General features: G+C 42.9%; 1 long non-coding RNA gene across 3 annotated transcripts; it reads right to left on the reverse strand.

Annotated features, from left to right (window-relative positions):
* Positions 1-2284: 2284 nt before the first annotated feature.
* Positions 2285-26946, reverse strand: LOC128085382 (uncharacterized). Of its 3 annotated transcripts, XR_008208940.1 has the most exons (5): positions 26339-26946; positions 22159-22332; positions 20887-21027; positions 6343-15870; positions 2285-5607 (listed from the first exon to the last, which is right to left on the reverse strand). It is a non-coding gene; the product is annotated as an uncharacterized LOC128085382 (long non-coding RNA). The 3 variants fall into 3 exon arrangements; XR_008208939.1 differs by having other exon boundaries at positions 2285-15870; XR_008208941.1 differs by lacking the exon at positions 26339-26946 and adding an exon at positions 22443-22529 and having other exon boundaries at positions 2285-15870.
* Positions 26947-27592: the final 646 nt, after the last annotated feature.

A 27592-nucleotide genomic window follows, 5' to 3' on the forward strand; every position in this document is an offset into this window, starting at 1 on the left:
AGCGAATTAGTGAGCTTATTATACCTCGAGTCTATTAAACATGATAAATGTGATAAGAAAGCAAAAGGAATGAGTAAGTCAGAAGCCTGTAAAAGCTAATTGCAGCAAATAAAATCCTGCAAAGACATATGTCAAAGTAGCCCAAACAACCTTCCATTTGCACTTTCTCCTTACTTACAGCCTTTTGTTAATAAGTTTTTATTTGACCAAGAAAAATGGAGATTTTTCCCCCTTCCCTGATATTTTCATCTTCTACTTGAGAATGTGTTATGAGATGGAAAAATTACTTGCAATTTCAAATTTGGGACCTTAATTGGAAGAAAAAGTTGTCCTATAGTTCTGTCCTTAGGCAAAAGATGTAAAAGATGAATGACATCTGATCCCAGTGTGGCTGCCTGCGCAGGGATGCTTGGCTACAGAGCCATTTGGGTATTTTGGGGGAATTCAAGTCTGCCTCAGCAGCTGCACCCTTTTGTATGTTTTCCTCCTTGTTTTCTTAAATGCAAAATGAAGAAGAAAAACAATAAATTTTTGTTTATAACACCATATGCTTCATGGTAGGGTGAGAGGTAATGGCCTCTAGGAGGTTCGGGTTGGATGTTAGGAAAAGTTATTCTGTGAAAGAGTGGTGATGCACTGGCACAGCTGCCCAGGGGGTGGAGGGGTCACCATCCCTGGAAGTCTTCCAGACCCATGGAGATGTGGCACGGAGTTCAGTGGGCATGATGGAGGGGGTTGATGGTTGGATTAGATGATCCTAGAGGTCTTATCCAACCTTAATCATTTTATGATTCTGTGAAAACCAAAGGGTAACATGTTCAGTGCAATATAGGCTTAGCACAAGAAGTAATACTGGCTGTAGTTGCATTTAACAGGGGAAGACCCTGCTCTACAAATAGACCAGGGGGCTAAGTGATCATCAGGACTGCATTTTTTGCTCTGCCATGCAAACTGCAGCTCACACAAATAGCACAAAACATCTCTCTTAAATAGGTGAAAGATTTCCTCAGCTGTGTGTGACAACTTCATACACACCTGATGTAAAACAGCAACACAGAGAACTCTCAAATGTCCACCTTTCTGTAGCACTCCCAAATCTGAACAGATTCTGAGTAATCATTTTACTATTGCTCATCCTGAGGCTGTGGCTTTGCTACCCCTAAAAGCATATTTAGGAATCAATTCCAAGTTTGTGTTGCTTTCAGCCACAGGGTTACTCTCTGGTGCTTTGTTAGGAGGGAAGGGAGCATCCTTTGTCCAAAACTGAAGCTGTTTTCTACAGCATGCTGCATTTCAGGAGTTACAGCACAGAGAGTATCAAGCACCTCTTTGTGTGCAATATACAAAATGTATATTTTAATGGAAGCCATCCAGAGGGATCTAAACAGGCTGGAGAAGTGGGCCCATGTGAACCTAATGAGGTTCAATAAGGCCAAGTGCAGGGTGCTGCAGTTGGGTCGGGGCAACCCCAGGTGTTTATACAGACTGGGCAAAGATCTCCTTGCCAGCAGCCCTGCAGAGAAGGAATTAGGGGTCCTGGTGGACAAGAAGCTGTACAAGAGCCAGCAGTGTGCACTTGCAGCCCGGAAGGCCAACTGAGTTCAGGGCTGCATTAAAAAAGGGCTGGCCAGCAGGGAGAGGGAGGTGATTGTCCCCCTTTGCTTGGCTCTTTGGAGTACTGCGTCCAGGCCTGGGGACCCCAGTACAAGAAAGATGCTGAGCTCTTGGAACAAGTCCAGAGGAGGGCCACTAAGATGAAGGCCTGCAGGCAACCTCCCTCCCAGCAGATCAGTTGGGGCTGGCTGTTCCTCAGGGAGCAGCTGGTTCCTCTGTTGCTCCACTCCCATCCCTGTGGTTTTCCTGCACGCACAGTGTGAGCACCAGGTAGAGCAATGGTTTCTTGGCAGTTCTAAAGCACCCCCAGGGTCCAGTGAATGTGCTACATATCCACAGCAACTCTGAAAAATGAGGTCCCGGGGCAGCAAGGCTGATGAGAAATGTACAAACCCATACAAAAGGAACTTCAAGCTCCATCTTTTAAGGACAGCGGAACCTCAACCTCCTAACTCTGGGAAGACCTGATTGTGGCCTTTCAGTATCTAAAGGGAGCTACAAGAAAGAAGGGGACACATTGCTGAGCAGGATCCGTTGTGACAGCACAAGGGGAAATGGTTTCAAACTGAAAGAGAGGAGATTTTGATTGGATATAAGAAGTATTTTACAAAAAAATGTATGAAGAGCTGCAACAGGTTGCCCAGAGAGGCAGTGTATGCCATGTCCTGTTTTCTGTTTTCTGTTGTCTTGTATGTCATGAGAACTATTCCTTCACTGCTTATCTGTTAGTGCTTGTGGTACCTACATACAGAAGGGGTTAGATCCCAGCCTGGTGGGGATTTCACATGCAATGTTAATAGGATCAGGAACATGCCTACGCAAAGATCAAACATAAGCCTCTTACATCAGCACCTAGAGGCAAAATGGCATGAGGCACTTCATAAACTCAGCTCGGTTCTGTACAGATGCAGTGATGTCAACAACAACAGAAAACAATAGAAAAAGAGAGACTTGTTGCCTGCTGTTTTGAATGTATAGGAGATATTGCACAGATCACCAGAAAATATTAACAATTCATCACATTTAAAACATGCTTCAGTTCTTTCTGAATCTACAGTAGGAGAACAAAAGGCTTTTCTTCCTCAAAACAAACATGAAATGCTATCTAGTGTTGGCTCTTTGCTACTGCAGTCTCACAGAACTGTTTCTGAATGAAACAAAATGCACCCTGGGCAGCGTGGGCTCCAGAAGGGAGAGGTTGTCCAGTTCTAAGGTCTCCTTTGAATTTCAGAGGCTCACAATGCTGCTTTTCCATCCACAGAGGAGGATTGGAAGAGGGAAAAAGACCAAGAAGAGAGGATGGGGAATGCAAAGCTGCAGCCAGCTGCTGACCCATGCGCCTGCACTGGGATGGCTGTGCTTTCCAAGCAGTTTGACATGACACAGGAATGTCTGTAGCTAGAATATATATATTGTTTTTCATTTATTTAATCAATGTGTTACAATATTAAATTATATCAAATGCTAGAATTAGCAATATTTTGCGTATTTATAGAACAATGAATATCTGGATTTAAAGCTGATAGGTCAGAATGACAATGGACTGAAGGTCCTCTAGGTTTCAGATCAATTCCTAATATTATTCTGTGCATTAAAAAAAAAAAAAAAAAAAAAAACCAACAACTCTTGCAAGTAAGCATTTGGGTTTTCCATTCTGACGCTGAGTTAACTAAAAATCAGATTCTGCCTTTTTCAGCAAAACTCCTGGTACAAGGCTGTTTCTTCACTGGCAGTTTTTCCGTCCGTCAGCCATCTCAGCACAGACAGAAACATCTCTAAATTGCCATCAGTCTTGCCTAAGATGGATCAAAACATCTCAGCCTCCCCTGCGTGATGTGCCCAAGAAATGTCACTTTTATTGGCTGCAGGTGACGCACCAGCTAACAGCTTTCTTGTCCTTGCAGGCGGAGGGAGGGGAGGGAGGGAGGCAGAAGCAGACCCTGCTCTGACTGCTCACATGCTGATTTCTATTCCCAAGGCCAAATGTTCTGTTAATAACTCCACATCACTCACCTCTGCTTGCTGCACTTGTGACCAGCACTGCCATGAGCATACAGCAGGGCTTGTAAGGGGCTCGCAGGGATCATGGAAGTGAGACCGACGGCTCAAGCTTGGACATAAACATCTTCTGTATGTTTTTAATGTGCTCTATGGAAGCACATTTACTTTTATTCAGACCACTCCAAGTAAAGGTTTGGAAACATGCTTTTGAAACCCAGACATAGATTTCTTACTAACACAAAGGCTGGATACCAACATGTGCCAGATATTGATCACATTGCTGTCATGGAAATTACTAGGTACTTGGAACATGATTAGAATCATAGAATCATAGAATGGATTGAGTTGGAAAGGACCCCAAGGATCATCAAGTTCCAGCTCCCTGCTACAGGCAGAGCCACCAACCTCCAGATCTGGTACCAGATGAGGCTGCCCAGGGCCCCATCCAACCTGGCCTTGAATGCCTGGAAAATGATTATCTGAATGTAGTTAACTAATATAGACTATGTCCTAACAAACTTTTAATTCAAGTCCCCTGTGAACTCGCAGTGTCTCCTGTTTCCATCACATTGTGCTCCTCGTGCTGGCAAATTCCCACTGACTCCAGAGGAAGTTGTATCTGGTGGTTCATGGTAGGACCCAAAGCTTACAATGTGCCTCTGGCTGTGGGGACTGCACATACAGCACAGCTCTGTGCATGGGTGCCCTCCCTGCTGCCTCCCATCCTCCAGCCAGGGAAGCTGACCCTGCTGATGGGGCTGTAAGCTACAGCTGTGTTTCCTATGTCTGATCCCAAAACCCCAAAATCAATTCACAAACCAGCAAGAAACTATGGGAAAGGATCCCCAAGGGATCCCTCACTGACACAGCATATTCCAAGTTCTTGGAAGCCAAACGAAGCACTGATTTGGTTATTACATGGAGTGCAACCCTCCACCAGGGCTGCAGGTTCCTTGGATAGGAACATGGCAAAGAAAATGCCCTGAGGACTAACACAGGCTTCATAGCCTGGCTTGGGTGTCGCTTTGATAGACACAAAATGATCTTGCAGGGCAGCACTGTGGCCTTACCTCTGATTCTGAGCCTTTACAGTGTCACTGGAAAAATCTTTTTGAAGTGCAGGTTTATGATTCTTCTCGGGGCAGTGAGGCAGTGACAATGACCATCTGTGCTGAACAGCAGTGTTTTATAGATTTTTCCCTCTTACAAAAAGTGCATCCATTACAAGCAAGATGAACAATGAATGCACAACTGTTGGCCCACGTGCATTCATCATCAGGCTGCAGATGGCTGCTGGTTGTATGCCCTCACCTGGCTGACCGACCAAGTGCCACCTCTCAGTGCCTAATATCTTTCCCTCCTGTTCTGAACATCCCTTACAGCCCCTTCTGTCCTCCTTGTGATCCAGCCCCAGCTCCTTCTCCCAGCGGGAGAAACCTACAAGGAACATGCTCAGCATGGACACACACAGGGATTTTTCTTTCATGGAGCTGTTACCAAGCTCATGCAAACTCCATGGTCAGATACAGCAAGGGCTGCTGCTGAGGATGCAGGTTCCACCTGTCCCATGCAGCTGCAATGCTACATCTTAGGGATATGGTTAGTGGGCAGGGTGGTGGGCTATGGTTGGACCTGATGATCTCAGTGGTCTTTTCCAAACTCAATCATTCTATAATTCTATGATTTACACCAGCTCTTCTCCACCTTAGGTACATCAATTAAATATATTATGTCCTCAGTAAGTGTAGAGATGGCCAAAGTGGTCCAGGAAGAGCTTCTAAATTTCCCACCAACAAGCAGAACCTCCCCAGCAATATCCTCTCATTCTTTCCCTCCTTTTGTGCTTTTTCTCCCTTCTCTTGGTTTTCTCTTACTTTTCTTTTGCTGTTGTGAAATTCCAAAGGTCTTGCAGCAAACTTGCAGTCCCTGACAGCTCTGCCAGATGAATAATGTATATCCTGCATTTCTGCCACCAGGAGAACTCTTCCCATTCTGGTGAAAATGAAACAGAAAGGCTGACATTACCATGTGAAGTGTCATAAAACAGTGTCATAGAATCTTTTGAGTTGGAAGGAACCTTTAAAGGTCATCTAGTCTAACTCCCCTGCGATGAACAGGGACACACCTACAGCTCCACCAAGTGCTCTGAACACCATCCAGCCTGACCTTGAATGTCTCCATGGATGGGACACCCACAGTCTCTCTGGGCAACCTGTTCCACTGTTTCACCACCCTTATCATAAAAAACATTTTCCTTATATCCAATCTAAATCTCTCTTTTAATAATTTGAAACCATTTCCCCTTGTCCTACCACAACAGACCCTGCTAAAGAGTCTGTCCCCTTCTTTCTTATTGCCCCCTTTTAGATACTGTATCTTAAAGGAACAACCTCAAATGTCTGTGAAAAGTGGCCCCAATCTTAACAGCAATAGCTTGATTTTGGAATAAGTTTTCAAACAACCTTAAATCTTTCCTTGATAACAAGAAGGTGAAATCCCAGCCCTAAAACACTTGAGGCTGATGGGCATCGTTTGCAATTGGTTCCAATCCCTCCAGTCTCTGGGATTAAGGTCTCAAGTATCTCACCCACAGCATCTCTAAGGAAAAAGGGAAGAGAGAAGGCACTTTCCCATTAGGAAATCATTTATTCTCACTGCTTTTTGACTATAAAATGCTTTTTCTCCTTATGGCTACTGAGCCTATAAGGATTCAGAGGCAGAGTTTACCTATGTGGTTCATAGCTCACATCCCTCTGTTCTTTGGGTGCAGTTAAAAAAACAAAAAATCCTGTCAGCAGCAAAACCTTGGGAGGCAGCTATTTACCAGAAGAGAATGAGTCACCTTGTTTACTCTGCACGCTGGGATCTGAAAGACAAGGAGCAATAAAGGTCATGGAGGAGTTGTCTCTGTGCCACTTATTTTGTCTGTGCCTCCAACAAAGGCAAAGCCATCTGCAGTACAAGCAATGAGGCAGCGATAACCAAAAGATTTCAAAGGGGCATAAGAGGAGTGCCAAACACTCTCGATAAAACCAGAGTGAACAAGAGGAGTCGTGCAGCTCTTTGTGTAACCTTTACTCTGCTGCTAAGTGCACCAGTTTATAGTAATTATGGAAAAGCCACTGATTGTATTATGAATGTAATGACATTAGCAGGACTGTCACTGTGTTTGTAGCAACAGTTGTGAAATTAATTTTTTTCTTCATTAAGGAGATCCTTATTTGCATGATTAAAATGTCAGCCCAGATAAATGCATATGCCAGGGAATGAATCACTGAGCAAAAATGCCACCTGCCAAGCCCAGAGAATAGGACAAATGAGCAGGCGGCACGGAGCAGCTTCCAGCTCCCAGCGGGAGCAGTGATGGCTGTGGGCACACTGGGGTGAGGTTACTGAGTCTGGATGAGGATGCTGAGATGGGGTGAGGACGTTGAGCTGGGGCGAGGATGCTGAGATGGGGTAAGGATTTTGTGTTGGAGTTTGTTATTCAAAATTTGGACTGTGACGCAGAGAAACATTCCAATTTTATTTGACACTTTGCTTTGTACCACTTGAAATTGTTAAGAGCTGAAATGGGAACTCACCCAGAAAAAAAAAAACCAAACACTTCACTCCGGAAAGGCAAAAAGAAAATACTTGGGCCACACTGCAAGACTGTGTCCTGGAGGAGCCCAGCCCAACACTTGCCCAAACTGGTGAAATTCCACTTGGTAACCGGCACCTTCTAGAACACAGTTTGACAGCTTCCTTGTCTTCCCGAGCGCATCACTGCTGCCAGCACAAAATCCTTCTCCTGACCTTCATCGGTACAGAGCAGTCTCATCAATACTAGTCCATATTACATTTGCTTTAAAAGAGAATATGCTCCTAAGGCATTTCTGTGCTGAGATTTTTTGCCATGACTCCAGTTGATCAAGTCCCTGTACATTAGAAAAAACACTACACACATTTGTAATATAGTATTAACTGAGCCAGCCAAGCCATCTGGAAAAGATGCTTAAGATTACAAAACCACATTGGCTACATTTGTAAAAATTAGGAAAGAATCAGCAACATCAGCTCCTGAATGCTAAGTTGTCCATATGAGTTTGTCAATAAACTGATGTATGTCCAACTGCAAAAATGAAGCAAACATGGGAAGGAGCAAAACCAAGGCAGAGGGCTCCAACAGACCACAAAAGATAACTCAGATCTTCACAGAAGTGTTTTAAAAGTGTTAAAAAAAAAAGTGTTCAACAAACTAGAATAAGAAGTAATGGCCTTAAGTTGCATCTGGGGAGGTTGTAATGGCCTTAAGTTGCATCTGGGGGGGTTCCATTTGGATATTAGGAAAAAATTCTTCTCTGGAAGAGCAGTAATGCACTAGAATATGCTGCCCAAGGACGTGGTGGCACTGAGGGACATGGATAGTGGGTATGGTGGCAATGGGCTGATGGTTGGACTAGATAATCTTAGAGATCTTTTTCAGACTTAATGATTTAGTGATTGTATTGTTCTACGCTGTTCCTTCCACCAGAAAGTCTACCTCTGGGCAGAGGTAGTCTGGTGGTTCCCCAATATGCCCATAAGGAAGGCTCCCAGGAGGTTGCTCCACAAAGAACAAGTGTGATGGAACACAGCCACACACAGCATAGCTGGGGAGCAATGAGATAAATCCAAGGGCAGGATGATGCAGTCTGTGATCACAGGAATGACAGCAGCTGAGCGCTGAGGAAGCCATTGGTTTGTTGGCCACGGTCTTGAACACAATAAGACAATTCAGGGGTTGATCCAACACTCCATTTCCAAGATAATACACAGATTCCCATAGCATTTTTATGAGCTTTGGTGTGCAGAGAGAATAGAAAATAAAAAGCAGTCATAAACCCAAGATTAACATGGCTTTACCCTTTTGCCACAGCTGTTGTCCCTGCTTCCTGTGGGAAGAGGATGGAGAAGCTTCCATAAATGCAGCTCCCATCCAGCTGCATAGATGAGACGTAGCCCAATCCAGCACACATGAGGGACCATAGAGCACTCATCCACCACATACACGACATTCCCCTTGGACACAGTGTGGGCACGGGGGGATAGAACAAGTTGACTGGAAGGTATGCATTGTTATCATATGTGCTGGGCTCCGAACATCACTACAGGACTGGGGAGATCCTGGGGTTTCCTTTCTATTCTGTTTTTTTTTCTTTCTAATTCCAAAATACCTAGTTTTAGAGAACATGCAAATGTGCCTTATGTTGTGGTAACAGGGGGGGAAGAAATCTGTGACTGCAGAGCTCAAAGCATTTACTTTTTTTTTTATCTTCTGTGGGAGCTAAAACCTGATTCAGATGTGGACTTCAGCAGTGTTGGACATGGCATGACGTGACATCTTCAGGCCCTTGAGGAGCCCCCCCCGACCTAACAAAGTGAGCTTCTCCCTGCAGAATCAGATTGCAAAACTCACTGCAGAGTACCTGAGTCCAAAGAAAAGCTGCTGACAACAGAACATGGTTCCTCAGTTCAAATCCTTGGGCTTTGCCTATGCCAACATGCCTTGTGGTTCTGCAGGGCTCCCAGCGCGTGGGCAGGAGGCTGGAGATGTAGGCAGAAGTTCACCTTTCTCCTCAGCTCTCAGTTTCTCTCCGTTTCCACCCTTCCTATCCATCCCTGCCCTGCAGGCATCCCAGCCCCATCCCAATCTGCAGGGTCCTGGGTGCACCCTCACTGACCACCACTTCATTTTGCCTCCAATGCAGTTTGTAACAGTGTATTTCAGCACATGCTGCTTGATGCTATCTTCTGCTGCTGTCAGACAAAAACCGATGCAAGCCAACAAATCCTTATTACTTATCGGCTTTCAGCTCAGTTCAAATCAATTTTTATTGCAGTGTGGTGGACATATGTTTAAGTCTTGCATCCTTCTTGACAGCAGGGAAATGGGATTTTTTATTATTATTATTATTACTATCATTATACTACTATTATTGTTGTGCAAAGGAAAGAAGAATGGTCGAGTGCGACAAGAGGTAATGGCCTCAAATTGCTTCAGGGGAGGTCCAGGCTGGATATTAGGAACAATTTATTTGGCCAAAGAGTGGTGATGCAGTGGCACAGGCTGCCAGGGAGGTGGTGGAGTCCCCAACACTGGATGTACTCCAGAACAATGGAGATGTGGCACTGAGGGACGTGGTTCAGTGGCATGGTGGGGATGGGTCGATGGTTGGACTGGGTGATCTTAGTGGTCTTTTCCTACTCCACGATTCTATGGTTCTAAGTGAGATTATATGAAGTAGCAGTGTAAAAGAAAAGCTCTCAGTCACTGACTGTACTGCCTAATCTATGAAACCATGCAGGAGTAAGGCGTAACAAAAACATCCCTAAGTTGCAGAGTATCACCACCAGCAGCCTTCTGTCTTTGGGAGGATGAACTCAAGCAGGAAGTTTATCTGCAGAATCCCAGTGAAATTATTAGGAATTCATGAAGCAAGAGCAGCACCTCTCCCCTACTGCCTGGGCTCTCTGGGAAGCCCCACTGTTATCCACATCCTCCATTTCTCTGGGATCTGGTAAAGGCTTTTTCTGCATTTTAAGCTGTGAACTTTGTAGTGATAAACTTTTTCCCCTGCTGTTGCCACAGCACAAGGCGCACAGACATACTCTCTAAAATCAGTTATGTTAGGGAGAAAAAATAGCTGTAATACTGTAAAAGATTCCCTTGACCTTGTTTCATAGTTGGATCAACATCTAATTGCTAAATGTTGCACATTTCCCTGAAGACAAAACAAATATGAAGAAAAGCCACTAGGTTCTGGAAACTAGCAATGCTATCTGCCATCTGCAGAAATTCTTCTGGGTCTTCAGCTAATAATAATGGCAGACAATACCTTTCTTTTCCTCATTTTCTCTGCATTTACACAATTGAATATCTTCTCCTCTTGGAATGGGTGTCCCCATCAGTCTGACTGAGAAATGTTTTCCTGGGACCCTGCTATTGTGAAACACTTCAATCGTTCTAGTGTGTCAGAGGTAAAAGTCAACAGCATCTTGAAATTGAAGACTGGAATAATTGCCTGCAGTCCCACAAATCATCCTCCTGTTACTTGGACTAGAAAAGGTGCTCGCAATGCTTGAGCTACAGACAACTGGACAACACTCAGTTGTTGAGGTCAGGCAGAGGCTGGCTACTTTTTTGTAAAATCTTCTGATTTTGGACTCTTTAAATGCATTGATCTGGAAGTGCAGTGTAAGACCATCTGTCTGGCCAGCATCACACGGGAGGAAGGGCGTGCTTGAAGGCATGACTTCGATTTTGTGTTTTAAGAACAGATTGGAAGCACCTTCTGTGCCCTTTTCTGTTTATTTGACTGTTAATTTCAGAGGTTTTAGACTTAGATCATTCTAGGAAAACCATCAACATGACAGTAGCCCCCCATGCTCCATTTTGATGCTGATTTAGCACACAGCATTCTCAGCCCTGAAGCAGAGCTTGCTGATATTCGTTGCATTACACCAGGGGTAGCTACTTTCTAAGTGATTTGCTTTTCTTTTTTAATTTATGCCTCTAATTTGCTATCTAAATGAAAGTTTCTCCCAAGAGTATTTCATTTCTACAGTCAAAGGCCAATATTTGGGGGCAATTGTTTCCAAGCCAAGTGGCTAAAGTCAGGTTGATAGTGTTATAATTACGTGAGTTTGCATTATGCATACTTGATTCCCTCTGTGTCTTCCTCTAGACTATGGCAGCTGATGGTAATGGAGAATAGGTTGCTATATTAGATCCTAAAATTTCAGTTTCCTGTTCTGGAAACTTGCAAGTCTCAAATATTCCCCTCTGCTAAATGCACATGCTCTGGGGAACTGCTCCCTTGCCCATGTGCTAATGAGTACTTCCTATCATTAGACCCAGGAATCATTACTGGGTAATCATAACTGGTTATAAAGCAATTAACAGGGAAAAAGCTCTTAAGAAGAGTGCTGATGGTGTTTGGGAGCAGATCCTGCTTTCTATCTGCCCCTGGCAAGGGACTCGTAGGGCCACACATCAGGCTGGGCCAGAGACGGCTTTGGGCAACGTATTCAGGGGAGAGGTAGCTTTGCCCAAAACAAGGGTTGGCACTGGATGGGCTTTGAGGTCCCATCCAACCAAACCATTCTGCGACTCTCTTCATGCTATGCACTTAGATGGAGAGCACCCTGTGAGCCCCAGCCCCCAGCAGCTCTCCATAGGAATCTGCATGTGCCTCTACACAAAGAACATGGTTCTGCATTTGTACAGGCCACATGACATGATTCATCCCTGCTCACTGACCTACATAGTCACTTGTACCGGCGTGGGATGGGAACAAAGCACTGCTGCTCCTGGTTTGCAGCACTGCCTGCTTGCCCAGATCCAGCCAGTGCTGAATGGCACAAGGCAGGCTGAGGCAGCATCCACATCTCCTGTTTTAAGAGAACTGTCCCAGGCTTGAAGTCAATATTTTATGAAGAAATGCACAATTGCAGCTTAAAAGTCTTAAAGCAATGCATCACAGCAACACAGCAACACAAAAATGTCGGCCACTAAACCTGTTAGAGTGATGGGTCCCAGCAGCAGGGCAGTGCAAACACCTCATGGCTGATCGCTCTCACCAAACGCTGAAAGGTTGGAAGGGTGGCATCAAAGGGCTCTCTGACCACCAGCTTACTGTAAGGTGACAGCTTAACTTACCCTCTGTTTGTTGTACTGTGTGTTGCCAGCTGCTTTTAAATTGATGTCCTAACTGCACTCCATTCTATCTTCAGCCATTCCCCAAATTGAAGAAGTGTTCTCTACAATCTTTGCTCTGAGAATGAGTCACACAGCCATAATTGTGCCAGAGGGGTGACATACGTACAAGTCATGGTGCTTGGCAGCTCAGTAGGGTTGCACTAGCAAATGTTGTGCCAAGGAATCCAACATTGGGGCGCATTCCGTCCCTCCTTTCTACACCTGGGACCCTTTCTCTGATCCTTTTTCCATCTCTGTGGCACAGAATAACATCTCCAGCCCTACCAGGCCCGCCCATGGGACTGCTCTCACCCACACTCCATGGCAGAAGAAGGAGACTGAGTGCTCCTGTCTGCAAACATCACATTTCCTTCCCTAAAAAATCACTTCCTCAGCGATTTTCACTTCTCATCAACTTTTTGCACAACTTGCTTTTTCCTAAAGCCAGCACATGATTGCTCCTTGCCTTTTAACCCCTTCCTTCTCCTGCCAAATGAAAAAATGAAAAGTCTGTGGTTTAACATATGGGCAATGAGCTCTCATAAGGCAGGAACACCTTGTTCAGAGGCAGCTCACAGCAGAAGTTTGTTAGAGAAAGTGAGTGTTGCTCATCTCCGTGCAACTGAGGATACACTGCTTTATATGAGGAGGATTTATCTGCAATGTATTGCATTCCTCCGAGCCTTTACCTTTAGGGAAAGCCTCAGGAATGACTCCTTAATGCCTAGTTTTGTTATGAAAATGAACTTCAGCTATCTTATGAATTGTTTATCTTAAAGCTGCACAATCACGTTGATTATAAGAGTCTGTGTTATTCAAAAGAGTGCAGAATCTCCAGTGAGCAGATGGATATTGGAGAGATATGACGGGCATTCTGCTTTTCAGATTCTGTTCCACTCATGTGCTTATTTCTTATACGAAGAAGAACAAGAGTGTAATTGTATTGCAGTCCATTATTGTGATACAGAAGAAGCAATTATTCCATGTGTACAAAAAGATCATTAAATATTTCCACTGGTAACCACAAATCACACTATAAGTATATTATAGTCATATTTTCATTACATTCCCCACAAGGAATGCAACTAACAATTAATTCCAGCACCAGCAAGAGGAAATTGAAGCAGAGGATAATTTTTCATCCTCAAAAACAGACTGAGATTTAAAACAGAGAGACAAAAGGTAGCTGGGGCTGGACCAGATGCTGGCTGGTGGGGCAATGCATGCAGATATGGGGGACTGAGAGTTTGCAGCCAAACAGGTGGAATGTGGGACTGTGTCAGCAGAGCACTTAGAAGGTTTAAAAAAGAAGATGCTATGGTTATCAGTGGGTATTTATCTTTCTTGCACCCTGTGACAGTGCAAGGTACACATTAGCTGCAAGGTACAAGACATATGTCTGTGCCAGAGACACAGCACAGAATGGGAAAATGCTGAATTCTTTCTCCTTTGAAGTGTTAAGAAAGAGAAGGAGAACAGCTTTGCAATCACTAACAGATTACCAAGCACAGAGCTGAAGGCAGCTCTGAGATTGGCACAGAACAGTGTTCCAGGGCTCTGGAGGTTCCTCATTCTCTCATCATGAACCACGGGAGCACCAGAGCTATCAGGTTAGCTTCATTGATAGTTGAAGCCTTCAGACATTGCAGTTAAACGCTTCTCGTTCCACTCTTTATTTCTGGCTGCTTTGCAATGACAGTCAGAAGTGCAAAGCACGATGCCTTTCTCAACTCTTCCAATCTATGTAGCTACTCCAGCTGAAAGATTTCCAGGAGGCCAGTTCTGAATTAGCCCCTTCAAAGAGTTCATCTTCCTTATTTTGTGTAGGTATATGACTACATTCAGCACCTACAGAATGAGGTGCTGGTACAAGAGCTGCCCAGAGAAGCTGTGGATGCCCCATCCCTGCAGGTGCTCAAGGCCAGGATGGATGGGGCCTGGGCAGCCTCATCTAATTTCTGGTTCAGTGGGTGGCAACTCTGCCCATGGCAGGTGTTAGAACTGGATGATCATTGAGATCCCTCCCAACACAAACCATTTTATGATTCTATGCTTTTGTGATCACAACCTTCCAATTACATAGTGCATACACCAAATAGAGGGAAAGCTTTCCTGGATTGTTTCCTGAGTCTTTTTCTGGAAGGAATCACCAGCTGGGAGGCAGCCACTCTGATGGCAAAGCAGCCACTTCCGTGTAGGTAACACCCATCCTTGGTGAGGCAATGGGACATTTCTTGGTGACTTTTATACTTGGAGGTGAAAAGCTGTGCACCATGTTCTGACTTTCACACTTTCATCTACTGGAAAGTGTTCTCATTCCCACATAATCTATTTTTAACATCACTGTAATTAACTGCTGTACTTTCTCCTACTTACTCTGAACTCTTCTATCAGTAATTCTGATTATCTGCTGAAGTGAAATTCCATCAGAATTAGCACAGTAAATCCATTTAGCAAAGCAGAGAGCACACTGCCTATCCATAGTATCTCTAACGTTTCCATTTCAGGTATAATTCTTTAAAATTAGAGCCATGTAATGAGATCCACTTCAGATTTACGCTGGTGTAAGAGTGGAACTTAATGCCTCAGGGTTCTTTTTTCTGGATCTCTGTAGCTATTCTCTACCTCTACTGCAATTCTCAAACTGGAAGATATGACGAGAGCAACCTACACGGCCAAAAAGGGAGTTCCCTACTGCCAGCATTTACTGCCAACACAGGCAAATATTGGGTAATCCCTATGACTCTGGATGTCCTGGCATATCTCTGCTGGGAAAACAGACAAGTCAGATCTGTGTAGAACAATTTCTGATGAAACAAAAAAGAAAAACAAACAAAAACTTTGCAAAGCACTTCTGATAACAGATGTAAAGAAAAGGTTAGTGGGTCAACAGATGAAAACGTGGGATCCTTTCTAGCATAGCATTTTCCAGCCTCCTACTCAGTCTACTTTTAAAACCAAATAGTATTCCACCCCAGGGAACATTCTCACTCCACTGTAGATCTTGGAAAATACATATTTTCTACTGCTCGTCATTTTTCCCTCTGAATTTCCACCTTTTTCTCCTTCCTGTTGTTCACATTCTCAAATAACATTTACCTGAACTTTTTCTTTCACTAAATATTTTTGATTATTGGTTACTGACTGCGGGACAGCCTGGGAACACCCACTGTCTATGATTTTAATCTTAAGCAACTACTCATGGTGTCCAGAGAACATAGGCGCTGTGCAGACTGCAGAACACAGCCAGCCCAGACCAAACAGAGGTTTCAGTTTGCCCTTCCACTTTCCAAACTTCAGGCAACCAGAGGTTTAGCAACTTTATGAGCAGAAATGGCTTCATATGCAATAGGTTTCCTTCCAGTAATTTGCTCTATCCCTTTCTCCACCTTTGAAAACAACGTACTGTTGTAGGTTTCAGAAGTCAGAATCTGTTGAAGAGAGCTAGAATAAATTCTTCTGTGTGTTATATGTTACAGTCTCATCATCTGTGTCTATTTGGTGCCAAGTGAGAACAAGACTGGCTTCGGATCCTAAAAAAAAAAAAAAATTGCTTAGGTTCTGCAGGTTTGGATGTTGCTAAGTCAGTACTCGGCTTTTTTTCCCTGTGAGTGATAAAAATCACTGCCTCAGCACGTTGCTGGGTATATCAGCTTCAATATAGAAACACACTGAGCTCTCAGATGTTAAAAGTGACTAATAAAGACTGAGTTCTGATTTCCTGAACCTGCAAAACTGCCATGATCCAATAGAGCCACCTGAACACTTACTGTCCCCAGCTGCCACATACTCACCCTGTGCTACCTGATAACAGCACGTCCCAGAGGAAGCCATACTCTCAGAAGCTGCACAGAGCTGTACTTGGAGGCAAGCAACGATATTCATTAAGACCTCACCCCACGCTCCACGTTATGACTTTGGTGCTGGCTGTAATTACTGAACAAGCTGAGCACTCTAGCAACCTATTATTAAAAAAGCACAGGTGAGTCTAGCTATTAAAAGTGCTGTCTATTTGGTTTGGGGGGGAGGGGAGGGGGAAAAAACACCTAAACGAGAGCAACTCCTCCCTTTCCATGCAGTCTCACCTGACCTCTGCTGATCTGTCACACCCTTACAACTTTTAGCTGAGTAAGATAAAACTACAGAGGAAAGCATGCCTTAATGTGATTCAGTACCAGACTAAGCTGTGAAAGGTGTATCCTTGTTCCTCCACCATTAAGTTAAACGTAGCAGCTCCCCTCTCCCATCATTGGCTGTGCTTGCTGGCCAGCCTTGGGGTCAGTTCTGCCCACAGACACACATCTGTGGGACTCCATCCCCTTGGGGACACACTGCTGGGGGGTGGTTCCTGAAGGACAGAAGCCAGCTCAGCCAGGGCTTGAGCTGTTGCTGCTGCCAGCACTCTCATTACACTAGTGTCAGCTCTCTAAACCAGCAAGAACCAGTACAAACCTCTTACTGTTGTAAGCATCTGACTCCTGCTAAAATAAGTCATCTAGGAATATGGGTTGCCAGAAGGGGAAATAAACAGTTTTTGGATGTGCAAGAGCATGGGGAAATATCCTAAAAGCCAGGAGCAGTAATTCAATGGGAGAAACAATTCTGTGACCTCGGGATTCAAATTGTCACATCGAGGTCAATGGCCAAAGACACAAAGTGTACAGGATTGAACCCCTGGGACTTGGTTCTGCAAGGCAGCAAGCACTCCCAAGTGGTGCAGACAGCACTGCCTTCCCAAAGAGGCACAGGAATTTGGAGGAGTCTGAAATTCAAAAAGCTGCTAGCACAAATATTCCTGAAAATGGAGGAGATCAGAGAATCATAGGTTGGAAAAGACCTCTAAGATTATCTAGTCCAGCCATCAGCCCATCCTAACCATGCCCACTGACCATATCCCTCAGTGCCACATCTCCACGGTCCTGGAACACCTCGAGGGACAGTGACTCCATCACCTCCCTGGGCAGCCTGTGCCACTGCATCACCACTCTTTCTGAAAAGAAATATTTTCTAATATCCAACCTGAAACTCTCCTGGCACAATTTATGGCCACTGTCTCTCATTCTATCAGTTACCTGGGAGTGGAGGCCAACCCTCACCTCACCACAACCTCCTTTCAGGGAGCTATAGAAGGCAATAAGGTCTCCCCTGAACCTCCTCTTCTCCAGACTGAATCATCCCAGTTCCCCCAGTATCTCCCCCTCAGACTTATGCTCCTGTCCCCTCTCAGCTCCAATACACTTCTCTGGACACACTCCAGGGCCTCAATGCCTTCTTGTAGTGAGGGACCCAAAACTGAACACAACACTCAACATGCAGCCTCACCAGTGCTGAGTACAGAGGGTTGATCACATGTTCCTCCTGACTGCACTATTTCCAGTACAAGATACAGAGACAATACACCAGTAAAAATCACTAAAAGTTGATGATTTAAACATCTAAACATTTGAACTTGAACTGACAGTCTGCATTAAGACCTAAACTCCCCATCCTCTACCAACTTAAAGTAAATACAAGTAATGCTCAGGCAACCCATGTCTGCTGCTGATGGTGAAAAAGTAGGACATTTTGCTGGAGCCAACAGCCAGAAATACATGGAAGCTCAAATCTCTGTGATGAAGGCAGCTTGTTGCCCGGAGACATGGATGTGACAGATGTTCCTGCACCCCTCTACTTCAGTCAATGCAGCCTCCTGGTCCGAAGTCAAGTTTTCACATAGTATGCAAACAGAGGTCACCACATCCCAGCCTGGTTAATACATAACCCAGGCAACCCATGCATAGGTAACAGAGAATTGATTTCCATAGTGGAATGATAGACAACTGACTACAAAGCGTCCATTCAGTTTTTGAGCTACAAGGAAAATGTTTTAATGAGTACCAGTGATAACCAAAGTTCATTAAGAAAAAGAACAAAAAGATAATGAAGTAGCTTGTTTTAGGCACGAGTTATTGTTTGCTGGTTTAAAAAGCAAAGAGATGCTATGTGACAGGGTTACAGAAGAACAGTATATCCAGCATAACTTGACATATTGTGAGGAAAGTGAATTTTAGCCAGTTTTGCATCCTCCCCATTTCAGTCTTCCCGACAGTATCAGGTGGCATTACTAAAGGAGGAAAGCTATCAGGAAATCAGTCTGAAACAGCTATGGCTAAGGCAGTTTGGGGGAAAAAAAAAATTAAATGCAGTTAGAAGCAGATTAGGTCACTAGCAGCACTGTTAGATAGCTAATCCAAGCATACATATTAAGGTTTGCTGTATTTTCTTTTGTTCTGTAGTCATGTGTTGACACCTGTATGGGACTGTGGGCCCAGAAAGGTGATTTTTACATGCATTAGATTGGAATAAAGAACAACATTTTGCCTTTTGTTCCTCTGACCAGTTGAGTCAGTGGATCTGTTCTAAACAGATCCAGTGTAGCACAAAGTGTTGTTCCTGACGTTGCTAGGTGTTGTAAAGAAAAACATGAGATAAGTCAAACAGGATTTTTGCTAAAGGAAATAAATCTGTGTAAAAAATGTGAACTATACATTTCATATCTCGGTACCGATCCAAGCTTTTCCAAAGATAGAATTGACCAACTCTGCAGCTGTGGGTTAGGTCACCACAGGCTCCCAGGCCATTCATTCTGTTGGGTATCATTTGGGCAGTAAAGAAGTCTTTGTAACAGTTTTGTTGAACATCATTACCTAGAGTGTAGGTCCAAATTATTTTCCTCAAGCTTGGGTTAAGCATTACATCTCACCAAGCCATTCCTCCAGGGTAAAAGTGGAATTGTATTTCTCCAGTCATAAATATTCTCTGTTCTCCTTGGACTTCTGGCAGTCTTTTTTCACATTGAACAGCAGTCTTTCAAAAAGTCTTGAGTAAAGTTGTTTTATGGACAGTATTACATCAAATTAAGTTTTTAATTGTTTTTCAGTTGTTTTCTATCTGTTCCTGAAGAAAGGTTTATTGCAAAAGCAATGACACGCTCCACTGCTTGGGAAGAGCTACAGACAAGCTCCCCTGCAACTTTGCTCCTCATAAGGAGTGTATTTGCAGAGCAACCTTCTCCCTGCCCTTGTTCTCTCTTTTCCCCTGGGAAATATATTGATGGACATATTTCATCTTGAACATGAAACAGCAGTAGGCATTATTTCTATGGAGAGTGCAGATATATTATGCAGAAGGAAACATTACAGATATGCCAATAACTCTTACAGTGTTTATCACACGTCTCAATGATCAGTGTAATTAGTAGCTATCTGTAAAATGCACAGTCTAGTCTGAAGCACTCATACCAGATACATTTTTAAAAAAAATACTGTACATTTCCTTTTTCATTCAACTCAATTTTTTCATGAATGAATCTTTTGGAACAAATCCGTTTTGTTTTCTTTTGCATTGAAATGGATTGGTAAAGAGTATTTCCTAATACAACGCAAAGTTAATGACCTCTCTCAGCAAATTAGGCTGTGGACTTTAAACGTGTGCTAGAAAATTCAGGTATAAATTTAACTTCTGCTCATGGAGAAAGTCATGGAGCAGTCAGACATTTCTGACTGCTGCCAGTTCAAATATCAGATACTCGTGACAAAGTTTATCTTGTAAATAGGCAAGACTCAGCTTTGGCAGGTGCAGATAGGTGAGCTGAAGCAGAAAGGGACACACTCTTTTCACAATATCTTGAAAGCACCTTTGCCACTAAATGAGTCTTTGGTAATACCCCAAAACCAAACAACATGGCAAATTCTGCTCACCCAGGTCAGATGAGAAATCACAGCAGTGCCAATGAAACAAACATAAATAGAGCTAGAAAGATATGCCCAAATCTGTTGGCAAAAACAGACAGAAATATTCAGAAAACACAGTGATGATGGGATAAGAGTTTGAAGGACAGAGGGAAATGTCATTGGCCACTCACACGCACCTCACCAACGTGATTAATTGCAGCACCCACGGAAAAGGTAAGACCTGAAGAAGGAACAGGTTTCTGTGGGTGGCTGACAGAAGGTGAGGATTAGGTGCTGCTGTCCTATAGCTACAGTCTGTTTGCTTACAAGAAGCAGGAAAAACACTTCAGAGAAACAGGATTAGTAATACTAATCTCAAAGTCACGAGGAAGATGGTTTATATATATTTGTACTTCAACAAGTATCACGTGGGGGAAGAGAACTGGTATCATTTTTAGCCTCCTTTTTTAATGAAAAAATATTGCTGCCTTGTCTGGTATTTGCTTCCCTACTCACAACTTTAAATATTCTGATTAATCTTAACCTAGTTTTACATCTGCATGAAGGTAACTCAGTGATAAAGTTCTAGATGTGTTCAGGATTAATGCAGCAATCATAAGACAGAATTATATGTGCCTTTTTATAAATTCCACTTATACCTGACTGAGGGAAAAACTCAACATGTGTTTACAAGTACCTACAAAGGAGCTTACAAAGATCCCAAAAGCTAGAAAAGTTAGTGGTTTACTGTCAGTGGAAAGATGTGAGCTCATAGGAAACTATTCAGCACCACATTTGTGACATGGCTTGGTGGTTAACACAGTGAGAAATTCTTACCAAACACAGAAGGCAAAACAGCTCCAGCTCTATGAGGAGTCTTCTCCAGCACAATGAACTTCAGGGTCCTCTGCAGCTCCTATCCCAACCAACACAGCATTGGAGTATGGAGAAGTGAACTAGATCAGAGAAAGGATACACCTGCAAGCAACAAAACAACCTGTTTTATCTGTCTCAAGTCATAGAATCACAGAACCATAAAATCATCAAGGTTGTAAAAGGCCACTAAGATCATGAAATCCAACCATCAATCCATTACAATCATGCCCACTAAATCATGTCCCTAAGACCCCATGATGCTTTACAGAATGCATACACAGAGACTGGGAACAGGGGAATGGCAGGCAACAGGAATAAGTCTGCATGGATACCAGTAAGGAAGGCTTTCCATCAATAAATGCTTGAACAATCTGAGGTTCAACACATTTTTTATAAGACAGACAAAAATTGAGGACCTACAGTAAAGGACGAGGAAGAATGGCTACACTGTGATGATAAAAGTCTTAAAGCAGCCTGGGAAGTTTACTTAGCCTGAGGGACTCTGCAGAATAATTACAATGAACCCAGTAAGATATCATCCAGTGTAAAAGCATCACAGTTTGGCTCTGTGGAGTTCAAACTCTAAATTATTCCTATTTATTACTTAAAGACAAGAATAAATAGCTGAACCTTGAAGCAAATAAGTGAGCAAGAATTTCAAACAAGAAAAAGAATTTTTAATAAAATGAAACCTTCATATATTAAAGTTTTTTATTAGATCTAAAGAAAGGCACTAAGTACATTTTGTATTGTCCCCATAAGGCATGTATGAAGCAATGGCACCTGGAGACTATGCAATTCTTTCAAGACTAGGCAGGATAGTAAGCTCCAGGCTTTTATAGCTGCAGCTATGCAGAAGCTGAGCGAGGGTCAGGTTTATACAGCACCTCAGCTGTGGAGCTCAGTTTCACTATTCCTTATGTCACAAGCAGTTTTATTAACGCCTGTACAAAGAAAGACTCAATTATCTGTTAACAGTAGATCAGTCCTAAGTATTCACTGTGATCTCTTCCTAAGTGTGTAGATCTTAGATCTTTACAGTGAACTTTGTAGATTTGCTTATAATAACACATGTAGCAGACACCTGGTACGGTTGAAACACCATATTTATCACTGATATAAACATGCCTTTCATGAGCACCAGCAAATTCTAATTTTCAAAGCAGCTTCAGGTATTCGGACTCATTTATCTGGCCTTAATGTTCACCTGGGAAACATTTGTGGAAAACTTACATGCGGGAAGACAGGCTGGTAAATACATGCCTTGCTTTTCAGCAGCGCCAAGCTCCAAGTCCTACTAAGGCTAGGAGAAGTTGTGCACTTCTGAACACAGAGTCAGTGCACGGGACAGTTTCCTCCTTTGTGGCTGTAACCAGAAGGCCTCCCATCCAAAAAATACCAGTCCATCTGAAATGGGAAATAAATATGAGCAGGACAATTATTTATACTAAATCCACTTTACATGGTGTGACCACAAGAAGTGGGCTCATAGTTATCAATTTTATGTAAGCCTTTACATTGCCAGGCCAGTGTAAAAGGCCATTTGTGTCAGTAGGAATCAGGCCCTCTTTGTCTTCTGTGCATGCAAGCACAACATTGCAAATATTTACCCAATTAGATAGTTAGCTCCACCCAAGTATGAGCAAACAAAAACAACTGCTCATAGCATTCCAGAGAAACAACACCGCAAGAACAAAGATTTCCACACACAAACACAAGCAACCAGCTAACCACAAAACAGCAAAGCCAGCAGAATTTCTAATCGTAAAAAAGAGGGGCAAGTTCTCTTTGTAACAACAAATCTTTGTGCTAATAATTCAAAAGCAGGAGATAGATGCCTGCTTCATTTTTCTGAGATTCCTTTAGTGAATCTGGGAAGAGTAAATACGTATGCAGTTCAACAGATGCCAAGATTGGCTGATGAGAAGACTGATAGCTTCTAAGACGGATGCAAAACCATTTTAGCATCTAAGATAGAATATAAAACCATTTTATCTTCAGAAATTTTGTGCTTATGTCTCCTGTTTCCCCAGATTGAGGTATCATTCTTTATTCCTTGTGTTTCTCCCTCACCATATGTGGGATGTAAGAAACAAGTAACATTGCAGATATTGCAGTTAATGCCTGTTTGTCAGGAGGTCTTTTTGCAATCACAATTTCTGAACCTCTGCAATGAAGGTATCAATCTCATCTTTACTAATGCCACCAAGCCCTGACACTGTGAGGCAACTCACAAACCAACCTGACCAGACTGAAATCTGGGTGGTTGCTGGACCTTCTGACTGTACTGCATTATAGCAAGGTATAAACATACAGCTGCCCTCTGACCTCAAAGCTTCAATCTAGACTACTTTAGAATTTACTTCTGGGTACAGAAAGCAAAAGCTTTTGCTGCAGTCAGAGGAGAGAAGCAGGCACCTCCCAGGCCTGCTCAGATAGAGATCCATCAAAGAACTATTTCCTTCTGCTGCCTGCGAAGGCAACTGAACCTGGGCTTGAGCAGAGGCACCTCTATGAAGTGGGTTGCTCTGAGCAGGCTGAGTGAGTGCAGTGCATGTTCCTACACCACAGTCTGCTCTCCTGGATTTTCAAATCCAGCAAGCCTGAAGAATACAGTAAGTGAAGCTGGCAGCGTGCAGCTCAGACCATTAACAAGCTGCAATTTGCAGAATTTTAACCTAGTACTTGATTTAAGATGACTCTATTAGCAATACCTGTAAAAAAAAGTAAAATGTACTATGGCGTGTTTGAAGCAGTTGTATAAGAAACACCCATAGAAAAATAGCAAGACCTATATTAGCATATAACCAACAACTTAGCTCATAATTATGCCTTTGATTTTACATGCAAGTGGCCTGATCTCATTATTACAATTAAAGTGTTTCTTCATGAGTAAAAGCTGAAGGGTTTGGCTCTAAAGAAACACATTTTTCAGCACATCCTGGCTTCAGCAATTTCTAAGCTATTGCCCCAGGGAAAGTTCTAGGCCTCCCACATGCGGTGCTTCTTTAAAGTTCAGTTTGGCAATCCAAAAATTCCTACCACCTCAGTACAGTGAACTGCAATGAGGAGCACTGCTGATGTCATCATGAAATGGGAATCTTGAGATTTTGCCTGAAAGTGGCAATGTCTGGACAGCTAATCAAGATGCAGTGTAGACACCACATTTCCATATCACATCACGCAATCATGTGTACACAAGTTCTCTTTCTGATATCTTTGCTGTGCACTGGTTTTCCTGGCTGTATCACAGAATCGTTTGTGTTGGATGGAACCATTAAAGGCCATCTGGTCCAACTCCCCTGCAGTGAACAGGGACACCCACAGCTCCATCAGGTGCTCAGAGCCCCATCCAGTCTGACCTTGAGTGTCACCAGGGACAGGGCATCCACCACCTCTCTGGGCAGCCTGTGCCAGTGCTTCATCACACTTACTGTATTGTATATTGCAAAGCTTTTCCCAATGCTCTGTTCACAGCTGAGACTGTTCTCTGAATATGAGTCTACAACGTGATGGGAGAACAAATCAAACAATAGCTTGTGCTTCATGGTGAAATCAGCTCTACATAGTCACGCTTTCAAAATGGTCCTCTGACCACTTTCAGGTAGATATAAGGAGTCCTACAAGTGAACTACCTATGCCCCTAAGCATTTTTTTTTTAGGCAATATGAATTGGGCAGAACCATACTACATAGAGAGCTCTAGACAGAAGTGTTTTCCACATGATAGCAATGGCTCTAGAACTCCCAACCACTGTGTTCCAGAGCTTAAGGAAAATAAAGATGGAGAGATGTAACCATGGTGTGTGATACTGAGTCTATTCCTGGTAGCTACAGCTCTGCTATTTATAGTTATTGCTACAGTATGGCCAGGCAAGGAAGAGGCAGAGCAGAAAAGAGCTCATCGGATTTAGATCTTACCTATCTCATCAGACACCAAGGCTACAGCTAGTTCTCCCAGAGAAGAACAGTCATTCTGTTTGACACACTGAGATGAGTTTGGAAAATGAAGATGCTGCAAGGATCCTTCTTCTCCTCTGTAACTACTCGTTACAACTGTATAACTACAGGAAAGAGTGTCACTACACGTCTCCCCTGCTGTACCGTGAGGAAATTTAAGGATTTAAGCATGTAGTGGGGGAGTAGCTCCTTTGTGGTGGATTCATGGTAACCCTACTAGCTGTCATATGCATTCAAGAAGCATCTTCCCCAGGCACTTGACAAAAGTGGGAAGATTTCTAATAAGAAAAGATAAAAAGTGCTGGAAATATGTACCACAAGAAGAAGGCTGTCAGGGGAACTTATTTCACATTACAAACTTTGTGGAAATTATCATTTCATTCAATGAGGGAATGCATGAGATCCAAACCACTAAAGAAGTGAGAAACATTTGAGCTAGTGACCACGACAGCCCTTCCACGTACAGAGAAGCCCCTTCATGATGATTTATGAGCATCAGATATAGAAATGTACTTTTTCAGTTTCTTCTGCAGGCAAGCAATGTTTCCATCAACAATAATCTATAGAAAAGATGATGTGTCTTCTGCTTTGCTGAGTTTTTTAGCAGCACATATGTTATTTATGTCACCTATTTTTTAGACTACCATGACGTGGACTACTATTATAAAAAGCTGGCCAACCTCACAAACCTGCTAATGTCATCAAAGAAGCAATTTGTTGCCAATACAACAACAAAAAGTACTTTTTCCTAATGAAGTTTAGATCAAATCACTGTCTTGAATATGAAGTCTGGACTGACTGAACTAGCTGCTATAGAACTACACAGAATGATGGCAATGAATGAAGTTGCAGCTGAGACAAAGACACTGTCTTTGTGTCAGGACAGAGGTTCATTGAGAGTGAGTCACTCCCCACAGCTGTATGTAGGATGCTGATTAGCTAATTATATGATAGCTGCTACATGAATTTATAGACACTTGAAGACTGCAGCCTCCATATAATTGTTCTTTCTGTTTTGCTTTGGTAGGAAAGCAGCTAGAGAATTGTCTGCAACTAAACAACAGAAAAAAACTTCATTTGTCATATGCCCTGCACGATATTATTAACTGCAGAAAGAAATAGCTTTGTTAGGGTTTAATTTCCATGCTAAGACTCCAACTTCCGTTTGTCACCCTAGATTATAGACTAGCAGCAACATTTTTACATTCAACTCACTGTGGATGACTCAAATTATTACATACTAACCACCAACACTCTGTTTCAACCCCTTTGTTTTACACGCCTGAAGTGTTCTGGCTAGGGCTTGTTTTGTTGGGAGCCTGTCCTTTTTGCATACTGCTTATTGTACCATGTAATCACTCTCTGTACTTCTCCTTTTAGCTTTTAATGAGATCCTGTACAACTTAAGGACTTACAAAACTTCACAAAATCACACTACAGAATTCTGCATCCACCTTTCTATGGTACTGTGATCTCCGAGGAAGCATCATGCAACATACAGGCTTCAGTGAAGGTTCCAGAGAATTCACACCACTGCACTGAAAACAAAAGCAAAGAATTCAGTCTGATATACTGCGACTCATGACAAGAGATTTTTTGAACTATTGTGCATAAAGTTGGCATCAGGAATCAAACAAAGCACGTCACTAAATCCTCTTATGGAGACACAAGAGATTAAGGTTTAGGTTATGACCGGGAAAGCCTCTTTTCTCTCTATCAATAGGAGAAAGCCTGAAAGGTGAATAAAATTCCAAAGTCTCTAGTGAAGCAGAGGGAGAGCAGTATTAGGTCTTGTTCAGCAGCAGGGAAACTGATCATTTCTGTGGTTCTCTGCCACTGCCTTCTCTCAGCAGTCAGCTCAGTTTTTGACTCAGTGTGAATAGAGAGGAATGCAAAATGCCCCAGTATCCCACATGAGGTTTCCTGCCTAAGAGGCCCAGGAAACAGCCTTTGTGAAACTCATTTTGTCACATTTCAGAATGTCAAAGTTTAATACAGAAGGCAGGAAAGAACAGGTGAAATTATTTATGTAACGAGTAGTGATGCTGAGCACTTGCAGATTCTGCTGTCTTTGCTCAGGAATGAGATAAAAATAACTGTCATTAATCTCACAGAGACACATGAGCACTTCTTTCCAGAAATAACTGTTCAGCATAAAATTTCAGGCAGTAATCAAAGCTTTCTGAGGCCAAACCCTTTTTAGGATTCTAAAAGGAAATCCAAACCGTAATGAGTATAAAGCAACACAAATATGATGGGGCATTTAACCTTTATTCTAAGCAGATGATTTCAGGAAACACATGACTGGGGCCAATTTCTCAATTGGTGAATATTCACATTGCTGCCATTGGTCATAGAGAAACTGCCACAAGTTTTACCATATCAGAAGTTGGTCTCTGCCAACTGAAAGAAGCCTAGGGAAAAAAAGGGCACCACCATATTCTGTTATTAAAAAAAAAAAAGGTAAGAAAATATGCTATGGGAAGGAGAAGGGAGACAGACACGAGGAAAGGAAAACACAGCATTAAAAAATGCTTAACAGGTTCTTTCAGGAGAGAAAACCAGCAGATGCAACGCAAGGGAATCTGAACTCTGCACAGGCACTGAGGATACAGGTAGGGCTCGGGGGGGAAAAATGAATACAGAAATACAGAAAGTTATATTTTCAAATAAAGTAGAGATGTAGCACAAGCAAGGATGATTTAGTG

Source organism: Tympanuchus pallidicinctus, unplaced genomic scaffold, assembly GCF_026119805.1.
Source record: "Tympanuchus pallidicinctus isolate F22 unplaced genomic scaffold, pur_lepc_1.0 scaffold3, whole genome shotgun sequence".
NCBI classification, from domain to species: Eukaryota; Metazoa; Chordata; class Aves; order Galliformes; family Phasianidae; genus Tympanuchus; species Tympanuchus pallidicinctus.